This window comes from Littorina saxatilis, linkage group LG6, assembly GCF_037325665.1.
Source record: "Littorina saxatilis isolate snail1 linkage group LG6, US_GU_Lsax_2.0, whole genome shotgun sequence".
Taxonomy (NCBI): domain Eukaryota; kingdom Metazoa; phylum Mollusca; class Gastropoda; order Littorinimorpha; family Littorinidae; genus Littorina; species Littorina saxatilis.
This window is the reverse complement of record NC_090250.1, coordinates 11,038,608-11,047,096: the sequence shown is the minus strand read 5'-3', so window position 1 is coordinate 11,047,096 and position 8,489 is coordinate 11,038,608.

Genomic DNA, 8,489 nt, shown 5'->3' with positions numbered 1-8,489 from the left:
TGGTACGGATTTAAACAAAAGAGACCCTAAGCTAAATCAATCGACTATAGAACCTAGAATGGCGGCACCAAGCAAAAAACCCTACCTTGCAGCAAAGGCTGCTCACTGTTTGAAAAAAGTGGAGAAAAGAAAAGGGGGTGTGGCAGTGTAGATAGTAGTTGCGCTGTAGTGGTGAGTGAAGTGAAGGCGACTCGTAGCTGGTGCAGTGCCCCAACGAACCGACCCTTTCCAAACCGTTCAAAACTTTTCGGGGAGTGTCTCCGTGACGTGAGCGTTTTTTTCCTGACTGAGTGTCAAGAAGTCAAATTGAGCAGCCAGGAGAGAGAGAATTTGGGGTTTAACGTCCTCCCAGGTAACTAAGGACCTATATTGGGACATGATTTGGTTATACGCTGTATTGTGGGGGGGGGGGGGGTGGGGGGAGGGGGGAGTGGGCCGGAGCATGATGGGTTGGAGTTGTTTGGATGTTAAAAGTTGTTTGATAAAAGGGTTTGTTATAAAATGTTGTTTCTTTTTGTGCGATATGAGCACGTACCCTTCGCCACGCGAGACACTTTGTGGGGGAGGGGGGATTAAAAGAGTTTTTTGATTCTTTATTATTTCCAAAGTTGTGTTTAAAAAATTGATAAAATTTCAGAGCCACTCTGATAAAAAGTTTTAAAAGTCCAGTTACTTCAAATTGAAGTTAATATGTCTCAGCAATTTACATATATACAGAGGTTGCCTTGCCTTTAAACATATAACATATATATACAACATAGATCTTTCATTCTGTCATTCGTACCCTAAACACATAATAGAATAAAAAAGGAATGGTAAGAGTGGACCTGAGTCCTCTTAAAGTAAAATAGGTTTGTTTATCTACAAATAATCTAGTAAATTAGTTTTAGTTTATTCATTAGGTGTCTTAATTTGGGTGAGTCTTGGTGTGCGGTGCTCGGTGACCCACCCTCAGGAAGAGGCGGGGAGGGGAGGGGGGATGAGGTTGGAGGGAGGGGTGGTAACGGGCCCGTCGCTCCCGTTGGGCGGACACCGGCGGGACGCGCACACCAGATAGGCGAGAGGTTGGAGTATGGTGGTGAGGAGCGTCTCTTTTTATATGGGTGTTTGGTGTGCGGTGCACAGCTACACCCGTGCCAGGTGGAGCAGGGATGCCCTTCGCTCCCGGCGGGGGGGTGCTGGCGAGCTCGCACACCAACTGAGTAGTTGGAATATGGTAGAGAGTATAATGGGTAGACGCCAGGACACGAGCCCCCTTCCTTCTGGGGTGGGGGTGGAGTGGGGGAGGTGTGGGACAGGGACGCGTACCTACTGTACGCACAGGGAGGTGGGGGGGATGGACCGGTTTAGAGCCTTTTTGTACCCGGTACTGTGTTTTAAGCCCGTCCGTTCTGTTAGGCTGGGGTGAAGGTCGGGGGCTGTGGGCCCGTCGCACTGGGCTGTGGCTTCGTCGCACTATGCAGGAGAGATGTTGGGGCATGGTAGTTGAGCTATTTTTGGACATCGCCAGTGCTCCGGCCCCCAGTGGGGAACCGGCCAATGGGAGCGCTCCCTTGTGGGGCGCAGGCATTTGGAGGGTATCAATATACTGGCTACGTCGTTTAGATATGTAGAACTAGTTTGTTTTTAGAACCACTTCCCGAGCGGTGATGTGTATATTGTTTTGCAGACCAGTTTAACATGGCTCCACCCTAGGTCTTTATGATGATGGAGACATTGTGTAGGTGTGAGATTGAGTGTTTTTATGTGTTCATGTAGCCTGTGAAAGTATGTTGTATGTGGACATGCCGTGAAAATGTGGTGAAAATTTACAAGCTCTCCGCATGCGCAGAGGGGTTTAATAAATGTGTATAAACAGCTGTTTGTTCTGATTTTCCTGAACATGGTTAGTAGAGAGAGGGGGAGTACAGGGAACCTGTCCCTCTCTTCCCCTTGATTTTGTTCCTTGTTTAGTAAGTTAATAATTTTAGAGCTGGCCTCTGACAGGGAGACTTTTAAGTTTATGACAAACTGTTTATGTAAGAGTGCGGCTTCCTTCGCCGCACAGTCCGCTAGGTCGTTTCCTCGTATGCCTGTGTGTGAGGGAACATACTGGAGTTGTAGTTCGGTCCCAGTGATGATAATTTGATGGGCCAGGAATTTAATCTCTGTCTGAATTTCTGATCTGTTTTTTGTTTCTGACTGGAGTGCTTGGAGGGAGGATTTAGAGTCTGTGCAGACTACTACTGCGAACGGTTTGTTAGTAAGGTCATTTACGTAGGAAAGCGCCATATAAATGGCGAATAATTCTGCTGTGAAAATGGAAACACCATCGTTTAATTTAAACCTTTTAGTAATTTGGAGGTCGGGAATTACAAACGCACAGCCCACTGAGCCGTCGCTTAATTTTGACCCGTCCGTATATACTTTTAAAAAGTGTACATACTTGGTGTTTATCAGCTCTTTAGCTACCGATCCCGCAAGCAGGGGGTTATCCGATTTTTTTAAGTCTATGGGTAGACTGTCCGCAATAGATGGTATTTCGAGTAGCCAGGGGGGGTGCATAGGAGCGTTGTGTCTTACTATATCTTCAGTCTCTAGATTAACTTTTTTTAGGATTGGTTTGGCATACTCCCATATTGGGTAGATTTTATCATACTGTCTTTGGGATTTCTCTCTTAGCCAGGTATACTTTATGTTATTAAACTGGGTGAAGTCGTCTGTCAGTACTTCATTTGTGGGGTTAGAGTCAGTTGCCGTGGCTCTTAATACATATTGTGTTGCCCGTAACTTTCTTTCTTCAGCTAGGCTTAGCCAGCCCACCTCATCATATGTTGCTTTGTTGTTTGCCGATCTGGGTATATTAAGTGCAATTTTTAGGGCTTTTAACTCTACTGTTTCCAGCAGTTTAAGGTCTGATTTAGGGGCAGCGAAAAAGGCTTCTTGGCCATATGTGAGGCGTGACCGGACAAGTGCTTTAACTATGTCTGTTAAAAACTTCTGTCCCCTGGCCCATGGTTCCGCTCGCAGAAATTTTATCACGCTAATTACTTTGTTTGCTTTTTCTACAAGGTGGTTTATGTGGGGGCCCCAGAGCAGGTTTCTATGAATGACGACCCCTAAGAATTTCACGGTTTTGCTTGGTTTTAGTTTAATGTCACCCACTGTAAGGCGACAGTTATCTAATAACACTTTATGCCTGGATACAACCATGAATACAGTTTTCTCTGCAGAGAGGTCGAAGCCATTTAGGTGCATGTAATCTATCAGGTTATTTACCTTGGTTTGAAAAGGGTTCATTTTGGGTTCTGTTTTGTTATAAATTCTAGGTTTTTGTGTGTCAATGATGACCATATCGTCTGCATACAGTAGGACGGTTGCACCTTTCACGTCTACTAGGTCTATGTCATGGAGCATGACACTGAAGAGAATCGGAGCAATTATACTGCCCTGGGGTACCCCCATTTCTAAGGGGTGTGGGTAAGAGAGAGCGTCGCCCACTTTAACCTGCATGGATCTACCTGTTATGAAATCTTTAATAAAGTTGTACGTGTGGCCTGTGATTCCCAGCCGCTGGATTTTAACGAGTAGGCGGGCGTGCCAGACGGTATCGTAGGCCTTCTTTACGTCGAAAAAGGTAGTTAGTAGAGTTTTGTTTTTACTTGTTAATGTTTTTTTCATTTTTTCCACCAGCCGTACCACGTGGTCTGTGCAGGATCGTCCTTTACGAAAGCCTGCCTGGCAGGGCGGAATAATGTTATTTTTGTCAAGGAAGTACTCCATCCTGTTTTTGATAATACGTTCATAGATTTTTCCTAAGTGGGGGGTGAGTGAGATCGGTCTGTAACTGCTGGGAAGGTTTTTGGGTTTCCCTACTTTGGGGATCGCCACGACTTGTGCTTGTTTCCAGGCTATAGGAATTTTATCATTTTTCCAACATGTATTAAAAAAGTCAGTTAGAATACTTACAAAATGGTTTGGGAGTTGTTTTATCATACTATATGAGATTCTGCATGATCCAGGGGCCTTCTTCGCCTGCTTTATTTGTTTAATGGCCTTCCCACATTCCGAGACAGACATGGCACAGTTTATGGGATTACTATTATCTGGCTCTGGGTGTTTAAAATCTTTTTCCATTTCAGTACGGAAATGCAGTTTGTCTGGTTCCATATACTTTAATTTACTAACCCGGGAGAAGGTCTCAGCCAGCACGTCCGCCTTATCCCTGTCTCCTACCGTTAATCTGCCGTTATCGTTAAGGGGTTTATCTGGAAGTTTAAATCTACCTTTGTGCTGTTTTATCTTTTTCCATACCTTACTGGAGTCTCTATATGATGTTATGTTTTCTGACACGAAGTTTGACCAGTCCTTCAGCTTGGCTTGGGCAGTTACCTTACTGCAATTTCTCTGATGATGTTTCATCAGGTCATAATTTATGTTATTTTGATTCTTTAGAAATCTTTGGGTGATAAGGCGTTTGTTATCTATGGCTTCCTGACATTCCTCATTCCACCAGGAGGCAGGCTGGGTTTTACCTGTGAACTTTTTAAATGTTTTTTTAGGTATGCTACGGTCAGCTGCGTCTATAATGTAGTTTCGCAAGTTGTTATAATATATTTCGATATCGTTATCTTGAACGTCCTCTGCTGAGGGTTTTTGTAGTAGCTGTTGAAAAAGCGACCAGTCCGCTAAGTTGTAATTATACTCTGCTTTCCTATTTTTATTTTCATGTCCGGGGTCAATGTTATACAGGGTAATCAAAATAGCTAGGTGGTCGGATTGCAGGGTGTCTGGAAAGACTGTCCAGTCAGAATTTAGGTAGATGTCCGTGCTGACCAGGGACAGGTCTATGGCAGAGGGTTTATGATTATGAACGTCCGGTATCCGAGTAACGGAACCGTCGTTTAGTAATTGTAGAAGAGAGTTATTTATGTTGTCAGCGAGGTGGCTGGTTTTGTTTTTAACATAAGGGTCCCACATGTTGTGATGGTCATTAAAATCTCCCACTATCATCCAGTGGCCTGCATTTTCGTTTAGCTCAGTCAGCCATGCTGAATCCTCTATTTTGCTGCATCCCTTAGGATAATAAACATTTACTAAGTTGATTTTTTTGCCGTATTTTGATGGTATCTGGACGGCACAGGAGTGTCCGAGTGGGTTAGGTGTTACCGGCGATTTTATGGCTTCGTACGATAGCCCGCACTTAATATATGTTACCACTTTTAGCCATTTGCCTTTGTCTTTAAGGTCAATAATAGGTGGGTAATAGAAGCCCTCCAGGTTTGGTAATTTGTTAAAGTAGCATAGGGGGGACTGTATACAGAGGACGTCGCATTTATTTTGGCTTAAAAATTGGGTCAGATACAAGATATTTTTATTTAGGCTGCGACAGTTCCACTGTAGTACTGTTAGGTTTTTACCGCACGGTAAAATATTTTCTTTCCCTGTTTTTCCTTCCATTAAGGACACTAGGACCATAAGTATTAATAGCACTTTACAGAGCGTGTTGCCCTGAGGTTTACGAAGTTGGTTGTTGAGCATTATTTCTAATGTCCTGGATTTCTAGGGCACTGAGCTCCTTGCTTCCAGCCAGGGCACCCAGTGCCAGTAGCTTGTTGTTTGGTGTAGTATGTGTTACAGGCCTCCCGGTCAAGGAGAAGTAAACTTCCTCGATTGACTTGATCAGGAAACCTGGATTTTGTTGTTGTCTGGCCGCTATCATGAAGCTGAGGCACCTCTGTACGAATTCAGTGGCCTCGCCATCTGAAGTGTTTGTAGTGGGATCTTGTTGTTTTTGATTTCCTTGTTGCTGTAGTATTGCTGTGGCTAATTCCTTTTCAGTTTGTAATTTTTCTGCTCTGAGGATGTCTGTGATGCTATTTTCTACTTTCTGCATCACTCGGGTGTATATGTGATCTATTGCTTTTTCTATTGTGTCTGGGGAGGGTGGAATTTGGTTTGTCTGTGTTTTCTCTGTATGAGTGCGTTGTGTTTGCGGTCCGTGACTGTTTGATTTGTTTATGGCTGTCTGTCTAGGTTTGGGTGGCACGTGGCTGTTAGACTTATTTGAGGTTGTCTGTTTGGATATGCGTGGTGGGAGAGGTTGTCGAGTTTCCCCCAGCTGTGTGCGCCTGAGCGCCTTTGCATATCCCTCCGCAGGGGTGGAGGTGACTTGGTTATGTGTGTGTGTTTGTGTTTTCCAGAAGCTATCTATTTGTGCGGGAGAGTCCCGTGTTTGTTTTTCTTCTTTTTCCTGTTTCTCATTGAGGATTTCTTTTCTCGCGCGCTGCATTGCCTCGGAGTAGGGTATGTAAGACTGAGAGCGGATCGTGTTTGCTCTCAGTCTTACCCTGTACTCCGGGCATCCCATGTAAGCGGCGGAGTGTCCACCGTGACAGTTAACACAGTATCTTTTTTGTTCGCAGCCCCCTGCCACGTCGTGGTCCCTGCCACCGCATCTAGCACATGTCTTTGTTTTTGCCCGGCACTGTGGACCGCTATGCCCAAAACGGCTGCACCGCCCGCAGCGTCTGACTGGGCAGGCGAACGCCTCAAGGGGAAGCTCCTCCCCCTCGAGGGTTACACTGTCTGGCAGAACAGCCGTTCTGAATGTGATTTTGATAGCCTCGGAGATGTCTCCTTTTTTGTTTTTTAATCTGACTATTTTTTTGATGGCTGCCAGGCCTTTCTGGGCAGTCTTGCCTGATTCCGACTTGATGTTTACTCGGATGTCCATCCGTAGGATTTCATTTTCAGAGTGTTCCCTAGGGATTCCTTTGACAACGCCCTCGGTCGTGGCTTCCGGAGCGAAGCATTTAATTGTTACGCCACCTAGATCAGTGATCTTAGTAAGTTTGTTTTGCTGGTTTTTGCTGTTGCAGCCCACTAGCCATCTCTCGCCCGCCAGGGGACGGAGAGAGAGCACCGGGCCCACCGCTGCCTGGATTGTTTTGAATCTGTGGAGGCCCAGCGCCCTGAACGTGGCGGGTCCCTCTTTTGTATCCTCCAAGATCACAGGGTGTTCAAGGAAGACTGGTGTGACTAAATTTTCCCTGAACAGATTTCTTCTTACTGGTTTTGGTTTTGGTTTTGTGTGTTCCTGGTTGTTGTTTTTTTCCAGGTGCGTAGGTTTTGGGTTTTGTTCCTGATCTAGGTTTTTGGACTTTTCTGGGTCCAAGGTCAAGTTTTGTCTTTTATTTGGGTCCTGGTCATGGTCCTGGTCATGGTCATTGTCTGTTTTTTCAGCTCCTGAGCTGGTGTCAGGGATTTGTTTTCTCTTTCTTTTTCGTCCGCGCGAGTCCGTGAAAGGCTCATCATCTTCTCCTGGGGGGTGGAGGGGATCAACGTCCCACTCGTTTATGATCGAGGCGTCGGACATATCTCCGTCGCCATCGGTCTCTATATTTGTGTCGCTGAACTCAGCCATGGTGGACGGGGGAAGGAGGCTCCACTCCCCCTCTCTCAAACGTGATGAGTTCAGCGGGAGCTCAGCTAAAAAACTGTGGCTAAAAGTACTATTCCACCGCGCACTCATTCATTCAGACGAGACGAGACAAGACAAGAACAAAGACGAAAACAAACATCAGAGACAAATCACATAGACTGGACAACTAGACAAGGCAACGCTATACAGACATACTTTATGCGTTAAAAGCTTAAACACAGTTAGGGACTAGAATTTCCGTTTTATTTTTTTAACAGTAGAGGGAGAATAATGGGTGGCGATGACAATGGTGGGGATGTTAATGAGAAATGAGAGATGACACCTACCAGAGAGGGGGACACCTAAGTTCTGTCTACAATTTTGAAATGGTGGTACGGATTTAAACAAAAGAGACCCTAAGCTAAATCAATCGACTCAAAACCTAGAATGGCGGCACCAAGCAAAAAACCCTACCTTGCAGCAAAGGCTGCTCACTGTTTGAAAAAGTGGAGAAAAGAAAAGGGGGTGTGGCAGTGTAGATAGTAGTTGCGCTGTAGTGGTGAGTGAAGTGAAGGCGACTCGTAGCTGGTGCAGTGCCCCAGCGAACCGACCCTTTCCAAACCGTTCAAAACTTTTCGGGGAGTGTCTCCGTGACGTGAGCGTTTTTTTCCTGACTGAGTGTCAAGAAGTCAATTGCGTATGCGCGGCCAGGAACTAGAGAGCGAGAGCAGCCAGGAACTAGAGAGACGTTTTATATGGGAAAGGCATTCGCAGCCCTGGCGCGCCGCTCTGATTTTAGCCAATGAAAGCCGTGGAGACATCAGCCGAAGATTCAAGCAACATTACCGTACAGGGCCACTTTTTGGGGGGTCTCTGTGCTGTGCTGTCGTGCGTGTGTGTGTGTGTGTGTGTGTGTGTGTGTGTGTGTGTGTGTGTGTGTGTGTGTGCCGTCAAAAGTACCAGGTACAAAGTATGATAAAGAAAGAAAGGAACGTACAAACTGACAAGCAAGCACACAAAAATGAAACCTTAACACACGCGTGCACAGCTCACAGCTAAATAAATGCTGAGGTGAACGCTCTTGTAA